The 18,745-nt window shown below is 44.5% G+C and overlaps 1 protein-coding gene across 5 annotated transcripts in view; it reads left to right on the top strand.

The window, feature by feature from the left end:
- LOC126427293 (zinc finger protein 91-like) overlaps nucleotides 1–18,745 on the top strand; it is a 135,123-nt gene that overhangs the window by 31,882 nt on the left and 84,496 nt on the right. The window contains exon 4 of one of the 5 annotated variants that reach the window (XR_007576622.1): nucleotides 11,166–11,390. The exons of the other annotated variants lie outside the window; for them this stretch is intronic. The gene's annotated coding sequence lies outside the window, so the exon portion shown is untranslated. Of the gene's footprint in view, nucleotides 1–11,165; nucleotides 11,391–18,745 lie in introns of those variants that run through there. 5 annotated transcript variants of the gene reach the window in all.

Here is an 18,745-nt window from a genome sequence, read left to right as displayed (position 1 = left end):
CCAGCTAACATTCCCCCTGATATCCCCGTTAAATCCCTGCCTCCGAGGGAGAAAGAAAGAAAAGAAGGAAAAAAAAAAAAAAACCACCACCACCACTAACCAGTGGCTTTCATAGGGATTTCTGTGTTGCTGTGGAATTTGAATGGATATTGCTCACACTTGGAAGAATTGCAGCAGCTGGTCCAGGAAAACCTTTGTGCATCTGCTTAGAGAGACATTAAAGTCACAGACACACCTGATTTACAGGGCTACCACATATGCAGGAAGGACAATACTACTGGAGACAGGGCTAAAGGTGGAGTGGCTAATTTCCCTTGATGAGATGCCACTCCTCTCCTGTCCCTCTTTCCACGACCATGCAAGCAGTTGCTGTTAAAGTTCTCGCACCCTTTACTATCACAGTGTGTTCTTTGTACCTGCCTCTTCCCCCCCCCCCTCCCCCCGCCAATGACACTTTGGATGTGAACACACTGGCAGACCTCTTCTGGGCACTTCAACGCCCATTCCTTCTTGTGGTGGATTTTCAGTGCCCACAATGTGCTGTGGGGCTCAGCTACTACTTGCTCCAGAGGTCGGATGATCGAGTGACTTGTCCATTCTGAGAATATCTTCCCTCTGAATGCAGCTCAGATGACTCACTTTTCCACATCTGCAGGGTCTTTTTTGGCTATTGATCTTTTTGTTCCCCAGCTATTGTGGACTCAGTTCAGTGTGAGGTGGCTCCAGATTTACATTATAGTGGCCACTTCCCAGTGTGGCTTCGACTGCTGCCTAAGATGGTTGCCAGCAGGAGACCAAGCAGGTGACTGATACAAAGGGCAAATTGGTTACAGCACAGTCAACAGGCTATTTTTGAATGAAAGGATTGTGCACAGGAGGCAGTGGCCCATATCACTCATGAGATCCAAAGGGCTGCCAAAGTCCATTCTCAGGTCTGGTAACCACCTCAGATGATGGCCTGTGCCTTGGTGGAATGACGACTGTAGATTGGCAATCAGGGCCAGACAGACAGCTCTGCAGAACTTCAGTGTCTAGCTACTGACAACCTTCATGCAATCAGCTCTGCGAGAGCACATGAAAGGCGAGTGATCAGAGAACGGAAGAGGGCTTCCTGGACGGAATTCACAACTTCCATTAATTGGTCCACTTCCGCTGCGCACGTTTGGGAATCAATAAGACGGATTTCAGGCAAGGATAGTCCACATCCCCTAACGGCCTTGTCAAATAATGGGGTCTTGGTGTACATGCCAGAAGACATGGCTCACGTTTTAGCTGAACAGTTCTTTACTATTACTAAGTCATCCAGTCAAGCTCCTGCTGTTCAGGTATTTTGTTAGACTGCAGAGATGAGGAAGTTCATTTTCTTCTCGCATAATGAGGAAGTCTGCAACCTTCCAGTCTCCATGTGGGAACTGGAATCAGCTTTATCTGCAGCCAGAGACACTGCTCCAGAACCTGATGAGATCCATTATGCCATGCCTCGCCATCTGTGCCCTGAAGGAAAAGGTCAGCTCCTCTCTTGTTTCGATCAGATCTGGTTTGATGGACAGTACCCCATGACTTGGCCGGAGGCAATATTAATTCCATTCTGGAAACCAGGCAAGGACCATAGCGCCCCTAACAGTTATCGAAGTGTCGCCCTTACCAGTTGTATGGGTAAGACTAGAGTGCGTGGTCAACTGCTGCCTCATTTGGCTGCTAGTCCCGGGGTCACGTGAGCCGCCCCCAGTGTGGTTTCAGACACTACCGTTCCGCTCTTGACAACTTAATTCTTCTGGAAACGGTGATACAGGAATCCTCCTTATGCCAAAACCATTTAGTTTGTGTTTTTTTTGACCTCGAAAAAGCATGCGACACTACTTGGAGGTACAACATCCTTCGCTAACTTCATGAATGTGAACTACATGCACACCTGCTGCTACTGATCCAGTCCTTTCTCGAGGGCCAGAGGTTTCGTTATCACATTGGCGTTGCCATCTCCGATTGCTTTGTTCAGGAGAATGGTGTACCCCAGGGCAGTGTCATCAGTGTCACATTGTTTGTCATCGCTATCAATGACATTTCCTCCACAGTCGGGAGCCCTGTCAAATGTTCTTTGTTTGTGGGTGACTTTGCAATCTTCTACCCTTCTTCTGATCTTATGAGGCAGCTACAGCTGACCTTTAGGAGGCTGTAAACCTGGGCCCAGACCGCTGGTTTTAGGTTCTCAACAGAGAAGACTGTGTGTCAATTTTAATTGTGCTTTTCAGAGTTCTAACCAACCAGAGCTTACAATGGAGGTCCGTATTTCACAGTTTTCAAGACACTGTGCACTTTTTAGGTTTATTATTTGACTCTAAATTAACATAGATCCCACACCTGAAAGACCTACAAACAAAAGGGTTAATGTTGTTGAACATTTTGAAATGCCGTGGCGGAAAAACATGGGGAGCTGACAGGGCCCGGCTCTTGCAGTTTTATAGGGAGTTTTTTTTTTATCACACCTAGACTATGGCAGTATGGTCTATGGATCGGCCCATCCTTCCTACCTCCAGATGTTAGATGCTGTCCACCATGAGGGCATTCTGAAATCGACTGGCTCTTTTGGAGCAGCCCAATTCAGACACTGTGCAGAGGCTGGCGAACCACCCCTCTGGATTCGGTGACATATCCTTTTGGCTCGACAGGCACTGAAAATCTCTGTGTCACCTCAATCATTGGCATTTAATTCAGAGATACAACCCACCTTCGAAAGACTGTTCAGGAACTGGCCCCAAACGAACCAGCCATTTGGTATACGTGCTACAGAAACATCGTTCTTGTGAAACGCAGCTAGCTCTTTATTCGCACGAAGTAATAGCCGCTATCCACAGGGGATCTCAAGTTGATTCCGTATTTATAGATTTCCGGGAAGCTTTTGACACCGTTCCTCTTAAGCGACTTCTAATCAAGCTGCAGGCCTATGGGGTATCGTCTCAGTTGTGTGACTGGATTCGTGATTTCCCGTCTGGAAGGTCGCAGTTCGTAGTAATAGACGGCAAATCATTGAGTAAAACTGAAGTGATATCAGATGTTCCCCAGGGAAGTGTCCTGGGACCTCTGCTGTTCCTGATCTATATAAATGACCTGGGTGAAAATCTGAGCAGTTCTCTCAGGTTGTTCGCAGATGATGCTGTAATTTACTGTCTAGTAAGGTCATCCAAAGACCAGTAACAGTTGCAAAGTGATTTAGGAAAGATTGCTGTATGGTGTGGCAGGTGGCAGTTGACGCTAAATAACGAAAAGTGTGAGGTGATCCACACGAGTTCCAAAAGAAATCCATTGGAATTCGATTGCTCGATAAATAGGACAATTCTCAAGGCTGTCAATTCAACTAAGTACCTGGGTGTTAAAATTACGAACAACTTCATGGGGAAGGCGAGCCAAAGGTTGCATTTCATTGGCAGGGCACTTAGAAGATGCAGCAAGTCCACTAAAGAGACAGCTTACACTAAACTCGTTCGTTCTCTGTTAGAATATTGCTGCGCAGTGTGGGATCCTTACCAGGTGGGATTGATGGAGGACATCGAAAGGGTGCAAAAAAGGGCAGCTTGTTTTGTATTATCACGTAATAGGGGAGAGAGAGTGTGGCAGATATGATACGCTAATTGGGATGGAAGTCATTACAGCAAAGACGTTTTTCGTCGCGGCAAGATCTATTTGCGAAATTTTAGTCACCAACTTTCTCTTCCGAATGCGAAAATATTTTGTTGAGCCCAACCTACATAGGTAGGAATGATCATCAAAATAAAATAAGAGAAATCAGAGCTCGAACAGAAAGGTTTAGGTGTTCATTTTTCCTGCGTGCTGTTTGGGAGTGGAATGATAGAGAGATGGTGTGATTGTGGTTCGATGAACCCTCTGCCAAGCACTTAAATGTGAATTGCAGAGTAGTCATGTAGATGTAGATGTAGATGTAGACTCTCAAGGATCTTCATCTTTCGGGGATGAAAATGCACACCCAGAGATGGAATGCACTGACGCCTTGGTGTCTTCAGAGGCCCAAAGTGATTTTAAGCTTGACTCAGTACACGAAAAGTTGTACTCCAGATGTGGTCTTTACAACTTTGTTTTCGTGTATTTTAAATATGTACCATAGTTTTATCATTATTTACACAGATGGATCCCAACAGGAGAATGCTCTTGGTTCTGTGGTTCTCCCTGATGAGGTTTCTAAAGTGCATCTTCCAGAACAATTTACAAATTATGATGCAGAGTTATATGGCAATCTAATGGCACTGGAATGGGTTCACAGACATCACCATATGAGTTTTCTTGTCTGTTCAGACTCTTTTAATGCACTGCAAGCACTTTGCCAAATGTATCCAGTAAACCCACTGATTTAGCACATCCATGACTCCTTACAGTGGCTCCAATGCCATGGCAAGGGTGATCTTTTGCTGGATACCTGGCCACATTGGGATCACGACAAGGCTGACAAAGCTGCCAAGGAAGAATGTTTGGGTGGTGCTGTCCATCAATGTCCCTTCCTGTTGCACGCCATTATCTAATTTTCTGACAGATGCATCATGCGACAGTGGGAGACTGAATGGTTGCAGGTGTCAGACAACAAATTGCGGTTGCTCAGATCAACCACAAAGGCTTGGCAAACTTCATGTTAGCCTCGTTGCTGGAAGGAGGTTTTGCTTACCAGACTGTGCATTGGGCATAGTTCTTTCACACATGGCTTCCACTTCTGGCAGGAGGATCAACCATTCTGTGAAGTTTGTGGCATGCTGCTTTCAGTTAAGCATATTGTAGCTATGTGTGTCCTGTATACTGATATTAGGGCAGCCCTTGGTCTTGCTGGAGGTCTGCCCACCATCCTCGCAGATATCGATACCAGTTTTAAGAGTAGTGAAATTTTGAACTGTCAGGCTTCATCCCTAAACTGGTAGGGAAGGGCGGCAGACTTTAGAATGTTATAAACTGTTCCGCATGTGGGGACAGACTTCGTCCCCACCCATAAGAGTTCATGTTAACTTTTCGTCAGGGTGCTGATGAACATGATATTGAGTTCCACTCAACTGAATCACCACCACCACCACCACCAAACCTTCTTTCTGAACTGGAGTCCTTTCCTCTATCACCTCCCATCCAGGTCCGTCCGCATACACCTCCATGGTGTATACCTAGGCTGCAGATTCGTGTGGGCCTTTTGCATGACCCTAAGGACTCAGTTACTCCTGCCACTCTCCGCTGTCACTTCCTGTCGATTCTTGACGTCTTCCAGGGCTTTGGCTTGGTTTACACTGATGGCTCGATTGCTGACGGTCATGTTGGCTTTGCCTAGGTCCACAGAGGCCATTTTTAACAGCATTCCTTGCCCAATGGCTGCAGTGTATTCACTGTAGAGCTGGTGGCCATCTCTTGTCCACTTCAGTATATCCATTCATACCCCGCGGAATGGTTTCTTCTGTGTATTGACTCCTTGAGCAGCCTACAAGCTATCGACCAGTGATAACCTTGCCATCCATCGAGGAGTCCATCTATGCCCTGAACTGGTCCCGTCATTCAGTGGTGTTTGTGTGGACCCCAGGACATGTCGGCATCCCAGGCAACGAACTAGCTGGCAGGCTGGCCAAACAGGCTACGTGGCAACTTCTGGAGATGGGCATCTCTGTAACTGACATGCGTTCTGACTTACACTGTAGGGTTTTTCGGCTTTGGGAGATGGAATGGCATAACAGTACACAAAACAAACTGCATGTCATTAAGGAGAGTACAAATGTGTGGACATCTTCCATGCAGGCATCTCGCAGGGAATCAGTTGTCCTCTGCCGGCTCCACAGTGGCCATGCTTGGACGACCCATGGTTACCTCCTGCTCTGTGAAGGCCCACCTGAGTGTCAGTGCAGCCCCTCTGTTAGCAGTGGCCCATATTCTGGTGCACTGTCCCACTTTGACTGCCCAGCGCCCAGCGACGAAGTCTTGGGTTACCGGACTCTTTGCCACCAATTTTATCTGACAACGCCTCATTGGCTGATTTAGTTTTACATTTTATTCATGAGGGTGGGTTTTATCATTTGGTCTATATTTTAGCACATGTCCTTTGTCCCTCTGTGTGCTCCACCCTAGTACTTCTAGGGTGGAGGTTTTAATGAGTTGCAGAGTGGCTGGCTTCTCCTTATTTATTCTCATGGTCAGCTAACCAAGGTAATGTGCTTTGTTGTTTTAATCTCTTAATCTCGTTTCTTGTGTTTCTGTGGTCTTCTTGTCCCCTTCTGTTTATTTGCATGTTTGTTGCCCTTCATTGTTCTTGTAATTTTTCTTTTTATTATGTTTTAAGTTGTCAGTCTTGTTCATTTTATTCTCACACCTGTGGCATTCTTTTATTCGAAAAAGGGACTGTTGACCTCATAGTTTAGTCCGTTCCCCCTCTTTTAATCCAAGCAACCAATCTTGCAGAAGCCTGCTCTCCCTCTGTGCCTTGCCCTCGATCAATGAAAGGGAAGTATCTGTTGTGTGATAACCCCCACCCCTGTAGTGCCCCTGTAGTGCCATCTACCCCCTTGCAACCTGAGTCTGATCTTATTTATGGATATCACTGTATCCTCATTGGTGATGAATGGTGACCCAGTGGCACGATTAGCTACAGCCTGTTTGCCTTCCATTTGGATACATGTTCCATGATTATTCACTGGAACTGTAATGGATACTATCTCCACAACCCAGAGTTGCAATCCCTTGTTGGCTTTAACTTGGCAGCTTGTGCCATTCTCCAGGAATCTCATTTTACTGAAGATCACTCACCACTCACCCTTTATGGCTTCCATGTTTTGTCAAAACTGGGTCTGCTTCTGGTGGCATTTGCACATATGGACATTGGTAGTGCATGGATACCTCTTGTACAACATTGATAGCAATTGCTTTCTGGGTCCACGTGGATTGCGCCTGTCCTCTACTAGTCTTACTACCTTTAAACGTCTTTGTGCCATAGTCCATTCTATAATTGAATATAGGAAGTGGGTGTGTTGGGAACACTTTCTTCTCTCTAGGCTCTTCCGTCTTCAACATGGGTGTGGGCTACACTCCGCACCCTCCTAGGTTGTCAACAGCAGTCTTCCATTCCAAGCCTTGCCCTTACAGATGGCTTTTGTATAGATCCATCAGTTCACACGGAATACAGCATGACCCATTTTGTGATGACATTGACATCAGCCTCCTCTCTAGTCATTTTCCTCCTCTGCAAACAGTGGCCTGGATCTTCCCACTTCTGTTTTACCCTTGTTAGGTGGAGTCTATGAACATTTTATTGAATGGGAGCTGCTTCTGGCCCACTCTTCTTTGTATGATTCAGCCCTTGACCCCAATTCCATCCATAACGAATTGCATCAACACCTCAATCCTCCATGACAGTATCTCCTCTGTATATTTAACTGTATTTGTCTCAGACATTTTCCTCTCTCGATGGACAGACGGTATTGTGGTTCCTGGCCTTAAGCCTGGCAAGGATCCATAGTCCCTAGGTAGTTAGTGGCCGATCAGTGTGACCAATGTCTCCAGGAAGTTACTAGAATGGGTGGTGAATCGTCGGCTCAGTTGGGTCCTGGAATCTCAGGATCTTTTACCTACTTACCAGTGTGATCTTTGGGAAGGATGGCCTCTACTCGATCATCTGCTTTGATTGAAAACTGCAGTTCAGCAGGCTTCTTGGTGATGCAATCTTGTCACAGATTTCTTCAATCTTTGTAAGGCCTACGACATAGCTTGGTGCTGTCACATACTCCTCATGCTCTTCTGAGTGGGGTCTTTGGGCCCCCCCTCATGATTTTTTATTCACCAGTTTCTGTTCCACCAGTCGTTCAGAGTTCCCATTGGCACTATTCTTAGATCACCACGGACCCAAGATAATTGCATTTTGCAAGGATCTGTGTTAAGTATCCTATTTCTCAGTTCTATTAGTGGGATTGTGGGCTCTGCCAGAGTGTTGGTCATCCCTGATCTGTATGTGGATGCTTTCTGTGTTTGGGCTACCTCCCACTCAATGGCCACTGGAATGACAGCTCCAGGGTGTCATGTGGTGTGCTTACATGTGGACTCTTGCACGATTTTCAGTTCTCTCCCCTTAAGTCGAGGGTGGTCCATTTGTCACTGTACCACTGTCCATCCTGATCCAGAGCTCTGCCTAGATGCCCAACACCTGACTTGCACCCTCCAGTTCTGCTTGTTGGGTCTTCTTTATGATCACCAGCTTCCTTAGTTGGCCCTAAAGATTGTCTTTCTGTAAACTCCATGTCCTTTACTTCTTTGCCAACAACTCTTTGGGAGCTGATTGTTCAACCCTTCTACACCTTTACCATGCATTAGTTCTGTCTCGCCTGGATTGTGGATGTCAAGATCATGAATCAGCTGCCACTTCTACAGTGCTCTTCTTGGACCCAGTTCACTATTGTATTGCTTTAGCCACCAGTGCTTTTTCCACTAGTCCTGTTGATAGTCTTCTCGCAGGTGGTGGCATCCCACCCCTTTTTTGGTGGTCTCAGCACCTGGTTCTCAATGTCATCACTATCCACTCTTTCCCTGCTCATCCCTCCTGTTCTGTATGTTCTTTTCATGGCATTGGATGATCATCTATCTGCTGCTGCCATCAGGTAGGTTTACTAGTTGCCATGATTTCCATCACCCCTCTTTGTTATCTTCCCCACATTGTCTCCTGAGTCCCCCCCCCCCACTCCCAACAGTTAGCTCCTTGGCCCCAGATTGTGATGGATCTTTTTTGGGGTCCAAAAGCCTCCATCGCTCCAATGGTATTTTGTTTGTTCTGAGTGCTCTTATAGGGTTTCAGGATGCCACTGTTTTTTACACCAATGGCTCTAAGTCAGCCGATCATGGGGATATACTTTCATGGCTTCTTTGGCACAGAACACCATCTGGTCTGCCATGTGTGGGGTATTTACTATGAAAATGATGCACATCTATTGGGCCCTCTGCTTTATTACATGGTCCTCCCTCACCTGAGATTTATTATGTATGAACTCAATAAATGACTTTCAGGTTATCACTGGGTGTTTTCCCACCATTTCTTATTCTCTGTTATCCGTGAGCTTCTCACTGATTCCAGTGACAGTGCTTGTTCAATTGATTTCCATTGGGTTCCTGGCCATGTAGCTATCCCAGGTAATGAACTTGCTGATAGCCTGGCTGAGGGTGGCCACATATGCCGTGTTCTCCATTTGCGGTAGTATGTCGAATCCCTTTTTTTGCTCAGTTGTGGGCCAGTGGGCCAGATACGAGGCTATCCCTCTGCCTAATAAACTTTGTGCAATCAAGTATACTCCCACATTGTGGTGTTCCTCCCTCCCACCTCTCTCACAGGGAATCTACAATCCTCTGGTGTCCTCATATCAACCATACAAGGCAGACCCATGATTTTTTACTCCACAATGAGCAACCCCTTCCCCTTTGTATTTGTGGGCTCCTCTGATGGTGATCCATACTTTCCTGGACTGTAAATTTTCCTCTGAAATTGGAGTGCCTCAGTTTGCATTGAGATTCATTATGGAGGCCTTGGCTTTGTCTCTACATGGTCCGGGTTCTCCTTGGGTTTTTCCTTTGTTTTGTTTGGTCTTTTGTGCACTTCCCCTGGTGGTGTCCCTGTTATCAAAATCAGGGTCAGTACAGGTGTTGGGATGGGACTGTGGCAGTGCTGGTGCCCCACTGCACATCGTGTTTGTGGGGCAGCCTGTTTCCCCCACACCCTCTTGTTCTTTCCTTTTCTTGCTGCTCTGATGTTCCTTCTCCCTCTTTGTTTGCCTGTTTTCCCTTCCCCTTGACTGGACTGTGCTGTTTGTGGTGCTCCACCCTTGATTTCTGCCATCTTTGATCCTGGAATCGATAATCTCGTTGTTTGGTCCCCTCCCCCTGTCAACCAACCAACCTTTAGTTCCTACCCCTATACAGACAGAAGGATGTTTTTTATCATCTCAAATACATTTTAGTTCATCAGTGATTTTCATAATTTGTTTACACCTCAAAAATAGAAACATACATAGATTTTCTCCAAGTTGAAAGAATAATTTAGTATGTTGATTGTATTTAATACACGGCAGCGTTTAGTCTAATATGCAACAAATGCAAACTCGTACTAACCCCTACTGTTTCATCACAAGCAATTCAAATTCTATCCTGTGTATCACATCTCCAAATATCATGATAACCATAACTACAAGGTGTACAACTTTGCTTCCACCATTTGCCGATAGGTGGCTACAACAGTAAGTAGCAGTTGAAAGAAACAGATTGTAGACATCAGGCAGTCAGCTTGGACCTCAGTCAACATAACCTCATTGAAATATTAGTCGATTTGTGTATGTATCATAAAGCAGTTGTTGATTGAAAATGTCAGTTTACGAGCCTAATTTTCATCATTTGCGGGAGGTGTTACTGTTTTGTTTAAATATGAAGAAAACAACTGCTGAGTCTAATCGAATTCTCTCAGGTATGTATGATAAGGTCGCTATTAGTGAAAGAATGTGTCACAAGTGGTTTCAACGCTTCAAGAAAGGTGATTTTAACGTCGTAGACTGGCACAGTGGTGGAAGGGAGAAAGTTTTCGAAGATGAAGAATTGGAGACATTGCTGAGTGAAGACTCGCGTCAAACTCAAGAAGAATTGGCACGATTAGTGGGAGTGACACAGCAAGCCATTTCAAAACGTCTCAAGGCTATGGGCATGATTCAGAAAGAAGGAGCTTGCTCGTCTGTCTCCCGTGCGCATTTGTTAGGCAGTTAGTGTCTGTCTGTCTGTCAGTCTGTCTGTCAGTCTGCCATACGTTAATAGCTACCTCTGTCATGTTTGCCGGATTTGGTGTTAACGTATTTATAGAATTAAGGTGTAAAGGCCGAATTCCTGAAATATGTTTTTATCTTGCCTATCATCTTGTGAGGCGGTATATGTGTAATGTAGAGCATGTTGTACATTTTATGTAAGTCTGAATTTCATGGGGTTTATGTAAATAGTCATTTTTATAAAGTTGCCACCCTTCCACCGTAAGAGTCCTTTTACAAACAAATTGCACTTTCGGTGGCAAATAATTTCTTAGTGTGAGTGTTTGTACCATTTCTATCCCTCTTACTGATTGCATAGTTAATATGTTTGTGTGAGTTGGTAAAATTTTTAGTTTAAAGTAATCTGGTGTGTTGCAGATTTGCACCAGTGTAGTCTTTCAGAGTTTGTGAGCGGTTGTGACTACGGCTGTGTTGAAAGGGAGCGGCAAGCTTCTCAGCCCGAAGGCTCATTCTGTCAATATTGTTCTTTCTGCCTCTAAATAAAATTGTAACTTGATATTTTGCGAGTGCTTTTCTGCTTATAAATTTTAAATCTGTTTTTGAAAATGCTTTTATGAATAAAACTCCCATTTGTTTAAGGTATTTTCATTTTCATCAGTTACTCCCTGGCAACTACTTCCACGCTCACCTAGTGTGATTAAATGTGTTCATGTTCTTGATGAATCACTAGTAAAGTAAATTCCTTAAGAAAAGATTTTGAAAGTAAATTCACAATCCTTCCGGAACCAGAACTTTACCTTAATCATGCTCCACTCACTGTAGTGGAGGCATATCGATTCTTAGGACTGGTTTTAGATGCCTGATTGAGTTGGCTACCTCACCTTTGTCAGCTTAAGTGGAAATGCTGATGGCACCTCAATGCCCTCCACTGCCTGAGCAACACCAATTTGGGTGCAGATCATTCTACACTGCTGCAGCTCGACAGAATCCTTGTTCAATCCCACCTTGACTATGGCAGTATGGTTTATGGTTCGGCGGTGTCCTTGGCACTGCATTCGCTCGACCGAGTGCACCACTGTGGTGTTCGCCTTTCAACAGGTTCTTTTAGAATGAGTCTGGTGACCAGTGCCCTGCTGGAAACCGGAGTCCCTCCATGAAGGTTAGTTGTGCGCAACTGTTCGCCAGTTACGTTGCCCATGTTCGTAGTTCTTCTGTGCATCTGATTTACTGTCTCCTTTTTCCACCCATGTCAGCTCATCTCGCCATCAGCACAGCCCTTTTGTCTACATTGGAGTCCTTCCTTTACCACCTGTACTTGAGGTCCATTCACGTACACGTTCTTGGTGTACACCTTGGTTGCGGCTTCACCTGGACCTTTAACATGGCTCTCTAAGGACTCAATTAACCCTGTGACATTCTGCAATCACTTCCTCTCGATTCTCGACATGTTCTGGGCCCATGAAGTGGTTTACACTGATGGCTCGATGGCTGATGGTCACATTGTCTTTGCCTATGTTCATGGAAGACACACAGAAAAGCACTTCTTGCCCGATGGCTGCAGCGTTTTCACTGCAGAGCTAGTGGCAGTCTCTCTTGCACTTCAGTATATCAGTTCATGCCCCGGTGAATCGAATGTATTGGCTGCAGTGATTGATCACCTCCCTAAGTCTTTCGTATTATGGAGATTTTAATGCCTTGTAGGGTGGCACCGTGCTTACTGGCTGAGGTAGAGATGTCGAAACTTGGTCTCAACTCGACCTCTGCCTTTTGAATACTGGGGCCCACACACATTTCATTGTGGTTCATGGCACTTACTTTGCCATTGATTTATCCCTCTGCAGCCCAGGACTTCTCCCATGAGAGAACATGTTAACTGGAGAGCTCATGATGACTTGTATGTTAGTGACCTGTTTCCCATCTTCCTGTCACTCCCCCAGCACCATTCCCCTAGACATCTATAAAGATGGGCTTTAAACATTTCAGACTGGGAAGCCTTCACCTGTGCTGTCACCCTGTCACCGTTGAATCTGCCCCGTATGGTGCTATCGATGTTGTGGTTGAGCAGGTAACTACAACAACTGTTTCGGCAGCAGAAAAAGCAATCCCTCGTTCTTTGGGGTGCCCCCAAGCGACAGTGCCTTGGTGGTTGCCAGAAGTCGCTGAGGCAATTAAAGAGTGTCGACAATCTCTACAGCGACATATGCAGCACCCTTCCCTAGAGCACCTAATAGCCTTTAAACAGCTCCGTGCCTGCGTTTTCCAGCTTATCAACAGACGGAAACAGGAGTGTTGGGAGAGCTATTCGTCAAGACATACGTGCCATACATCACCTTTCAAAGTCAGGATGAAGATCAGATGTGTTTTTGGGTATCAGACCCCAACAGGTGTCCGTGGCTGGCAATCCCGGAGATTTCCTTGCGATGGGTCAATCATCTTCCCACTCAATATCTACAAAACGTAAATGTAATGAGGCTAATGATTCAAAGACCCTTCCTGTTGCACTATGGTTCCTCGCGGTCTCATGTACTGAAGATCGTCAGTTCTCTGCCACTGTAAACCCGTTTATTATTCAGAAACGTGTAGATACAATGCTGGCCCTCTGAAATCCTGTTCTCGTTTACAGAATGGCACTTTGCTTTTGGAGACCACTTCTGATTGTCAAGAACAACTACTCGCTGCCTTTGTTCTCCAGTTACCCCATTCGTGTCTAGGCCCATAGAGCTTTTAATTCTTCTCGTGGTGTAATTTACACCAGGCTGCTAGACAAGGCCAAAATCCAATCTTACCTCTCTGATCAGGGTGTCATTGCTGTCCAAGTATCGAAAAAGGTAGATTCCTCCTTAGTGCCCATCTGCACTCTTTTCCTCACCTTTGATAGTGGTGCTTCCATCCAAGCTCAATGCAGGCTATGAAATTATCACCATGCAGCCGTACATTCTGAACCCCTATGTACTGCTACCAGTGTCATCGTTTCAACCACATCAGAATGTCTTGTTGACTCCCAGCCAAATGTCGCCTGTGGTAGGTATGCGCACGAGGGTAATTGTCCACCTCCTTCTCCCCATTGTATCAACTGCAATGGCAGCCATGCCACATCCTCTCAGGATTGTCCATTGTATCTTGATGAGCAGGCTGTTAGAGATATGGGTAAAGGAAAAGGTGCCTTATCCAGTCTCTCGCAAGTTACTGGCTAGACGCACACACTACGTTATCCTGTCTGGTACCTATAGTTCTGTCCTTGTTACCCCGTGCTCCGTGAAGGGCATGGCGATGCAGACATGCGACCTCCAAGTCAGCTCTGATATTGTGAAATCGCCCAGTGTCAAGGTAGCATCGCCATCCTCACTATCCAGCTGTGCAGCAAGCCATCAAACTCTCGCCTCAAGGGGCAAAGCCATCAGCTACACAACCAGTAGGCCAGAAAAGACAGTAGTACTCCTATGAAGACTTCCTCCTTTCCTCCAGTCAAATGCACCCGAGTCTTCATCTAATCAGAAAGGCTTGAATATGTCCATCAAAGGCAAATGGTCTTCTCCTTTCTACACCTCACAGATCCTCTTCAATGGTGTTGCCATGTGCTACCTTAGCCCTACCAGCCTCCGTGTTGCTGGTGTGCACCAACAACCATTTTTCAGTGTTGGACTGCACATACTGACTGCACAAGCAAGCTGATTCTTCTGGGGTCCCCATGGAGTAGGATCCTTCTGCTTCTGTGCCCTGTAGTAGCAACTTTTTCCCAGCTGTCACTTGGCAGCTGCCAAGGTTACACCCCTGCATCACTTCCTCATCTTGACTCTCCTCCAATGGAATGTTCATGGCCTTCAGTCCCACAAAGAGGATTTGCGGCTGCTTTTAGCATCGCAGCATCCCCTTGTACTCTGCCTTCAGGAAACGAAATTGTGACCTCGCAACCACTTTGAACTTTCACATTTCTTACAGATTCGTTTTGACCTTCCCTCTAAAGTCAGTGTTCCATCTCATGGGGGTGTGATGCTGCTCATACAGACATTCATAGTCAACACATCTCCTTAAATACCAGTCTTAAAGCTGTTGCAGTTCCCCTTTTCCTTCCCCACACAACTTTTTCCCTCTGTACCATATATGTCTCTCCATCATTTGCTGTCACCACTCGTGGCTGACCTTCACCAATTTAACCTCTTCTGCCCCAACACTGGAGCACCCACTGTCCCTTCCAACTCCTCACACACAGATTCCCATTTGGACCTCTCCTTATGCACTGCGCAGCTTGCCCCCTCGTCTTGAGTGGTCCGTCTGACACCCACTCGAGCGACCATTTACTGTGTGCTACCCATTTGCTGACTACTACCCCATCTGCGTGCATTCCTAAATGGCAGCTTACTAAGGCTGAGTGGCAGCTTTATCCTCCCTGGCGACCTTTGAAGAACAAGATTCCTCAGTTGTGATGACCAGGTGGAATATCTCAAACATTACCCTTACTGCTGCAGAATGTTCCATTCCTTGCACTTCCTCTTTACCACATCGTGTCCCAGTCCCTTGGTGGATTGAGGCATGCTGCGACGCAGTTAACACACGGAGTCATGCTCTCTGTGTTTTTAACCACCACTCTATGCTGGCGAACTGCATTCATTAGAAACAAATGTGTGCAAAGTTTCGTCATGTTCTGTGGGATAGCAAGAGCTAGCTGGATTTCATTCACTAGTTCTCTTGACAGTTCCACACCACCTTCTGTCATGTGGGCCAGTGACCTCACACTTTTCGTTATTTAGGGTCAACTGCCAATTTTTGTACTGTTCAGATATTTTCTAAATCGTTTTGCAGTTTTTGAGCTTCTGATGACTTTATTAGTCGATAAATGACAGCGTCACCTGCAAACAACCTAAGATGGTATTATGTCCTTCTACTGGAATTTATTAATTGATGTATTGACTTATTAGTATTGACTGTTACGTAAAAAACAGTAGAGGCAATAACAAGAAAATTGATTTGCAGGTGGCCAAAATAAATGTTAAGTTATGATTTGAGCACCAGGCTCCCTACAAATTATTTCAAATGCACTTAGTGTAATGGAATTCTGGCCAAGTCCACTAACCTACAGACAATTGCATCTCTGAAAATATTTAGTTTTTGCCAAAATAACATTATTGAACTTTTCCACTTTAAATAACTTAATGATTTATAACCGGTTTTACTACACTGGCTATTGAAGTAATCTGCACAAAATCCGCCATTTTAAATATGCCGCGTAATGGCAGCCAGTTGTTACCAGTCAAAGATCACCACTGCTCGCTTCACAGGAACTGAAAAATGCTAAATAACTTTTTTAATTGACACTTGATGAAGAGGTGCTTGTATGGGTTTTTAAATGACACACTGCACTCACTTTTATATATATCTTTTCACCATGCTCAGGATGCACATTAATTAATCGCTAAGCAAGAGAACAAACAGAACAAATGGTATTGCTATACATAATCTCTCCAATACAATAGCGATCATACCTTAGACAGCAGACCAACAGCAGAAGAAGAATAATTCATTGTCTTTTTTCAGTTTATACAGGGTGTTACAAAAAGGTACGGCCAAACTTTCAGGAAACATTCCTCACACAAAAATAAAGAAAAGATGTTATGTGGACATGTCCGGAAACGCTTAATTTCCATGTTAGAGCTCATTTTAGTTTCGTCCACCTACGCTCAATGGAGCACGTTATCATGATTTCATACGGGATACTCTACCTGTGCTGCTAGAACATGTGCCTTTACAAGTATGACACAACATGTGGTTCATGCACGATGGAGCTCCTGCACATTTCAGTCGAAGTGTTTGTACGCTTCTCAACAACAGATTCGGTGACGGATGGATTGGTAGAGGCGGACCAATTCCGTGGCCTCCACGCTCTCCTGACCTCAACCCTCTTGACTTTCATTTATGGGGGCATTTGAAAGCTCTTGGCTACACAACCCCGGTACCAAATGTAGAGACTCTTCGTGCTTATATTGTGGACGGCTGTGATACAATACGCCATTCTCCAGGGCTGCATCAGCGCATCAGGGATTCCCTGCGACGGAGGGTGGATGCATGTATCCTTGCTAACGGAGGACATTTTGAACATTTCCTGTAACAAAGTGTTTGAAGTCACGCTGGTACGTTCTGTTGCTGTGTGTTTCCATTCCATGATTAATGTGATTTGAAGAGAAGTAATAAAATGAGCTGTAACACGGAAAGTAAGCATTTCCGGACACGTCCACGTAACATATTTTCTTTCTTTGTATGTGAGGAATGTTTCCTGAAAGTTTGGCCGTACCTTTTTGTAACACCCTGTATATAAGAACAAAGATCATGATTGTGTCTATATACTATGATCTCATCCATTACATATGTCCTTTTTTTTTACATTACGATCAATGTAATATTTCCTTGAAATTAATTTGATAAATTTTATAATAAATTTGATGTTCCTGTCCATTTAATATTATTAAGTCTTTTTTTTTTTCAATCATTTCATATGTATTGTCCTTAATATTTCAAAAGGGACACTACACGGGCCATTGGGCTACAAGGAACACTTTTTTAACGTTTGGTCCATGTAGACCACAAGTCACTTTTAGATCGTTTGTTTATAAACTACCACTCGCTTCACTTACAGTCTAGGGTATTTAGTTCAGTTCATTTTGTGGCTTTCACTCATAATAGCTGGGGATGGATAAGTGTAGTAAGCTCTTCCATTTCGACGCGGGCCATAGGGAAACCCCAAGAAACCTCGGCGGAGCTAATAGACTTTACCGATTACATTTATTATGCAAATTGATTCTACATACTCTGTCATTACAGATATATACATCAAATACAAACAGTCTTTCTGAAAAAGAACCAATACATAGGTATCATAGGATAGTGTTCATTGTTTTTATTGTTTTATTTTAAGAGTTCGACACAATGTTAAAGGCTGTTGTAATCATCAAATTTCTTGTCGCGTATCAGTGTCAGTGGTGTCGTATCACGTCATTTCGATGTCTCGTGTGTGTTGCTATGGATTGTCGGCTAGACACCGATGTCTTCTTGCTTGCATTCTCAGCTGGAACCCACAGTCAGGAATCTAAGTACAGACAGACGTTGTTCTGTTCGCCTGGTGCTCGCTCGTGTTCTCAGCACGGGAGAGGATGTTGTCTCGTTCAAGGCATGCAAGAAACGTATTTTATAGTAACTAGTTTCACGAGATGTTACAGCTGTGGGTATGAATGGATTGGTAGACAATATTGCGTCATCGAGGTGCAGTCTGTCACTTGGCCTTTCCAGTTTATTTGCATGAATGTGTTGCTAAATGTTGCATGAGATATGATGCCTGATTAAGCCCATCACATCTCTGATACAATTAATACATATTGAATATTAATTTCTCCTGTATTTTTTCTGGTCTATGCTGTCCCACCATAGTAGTTGTTACACTAACGTCCCACTACGCTGTTCATTGCATCTTATTGTTGGCGCACTGAAGATAACGTCCTAACTAAAAATATTGTCTGCACAGGTTCAAACACACACTGACCATTGTTTTGTGGTTTATTTCACTGCATAAATAAACATTTGGCCAATGTTTGTGCATTGTATGGCTAACGTTGCACAGCATATAAGTGTTCACTGTGAAAGTTCATCATCATCATCAATTTTTCCAAGTTCACACTTCATTTGCATATACCAGCACACTGTTACAGTTCTTGTTAGTATTGCCCGCAGCATGACTTTGATAAAATTGCATTACGTGATTCCTGTTTTGTGAGTTGATGTAGTAACACAAATGTCTAATTATATAGAAACATGTTACAGTAAATTTACAGAGCAGTTTGCACTTCATGCTATTGTTTTTTCGTGCATATAATTGGTACATTATACATGCATGACTTTGCAATACTTTCATGTTTATGGTTAACAAATTACACACTCAGTTTACGATTAGGACCACTATGCATGCTCTTGCTTCATAAACACAGCGCAAACATTTAGTGCAACTACGTATA

Source organism: Schistocerca serialis, chromosome 11 (assembly GCF_023864345.2).
Source record: "Schistocerca serialis cubense isolate TAMUIC-IGC-003099 chromosome 11, iqSchSeri2.2, whole genome shotgun sequence".
In the NCBI taxonomy this organism is placed as follows: domain Eukaryota; kingdom Metazoa; phylum Arthropoda; class Insecta; order Orthoptera; family Acrididae; genus Schistocerca; species Schistocerca serialis.
This window is presented reverse-complemented; position numbering and strand designations above follow the sequence as displayed.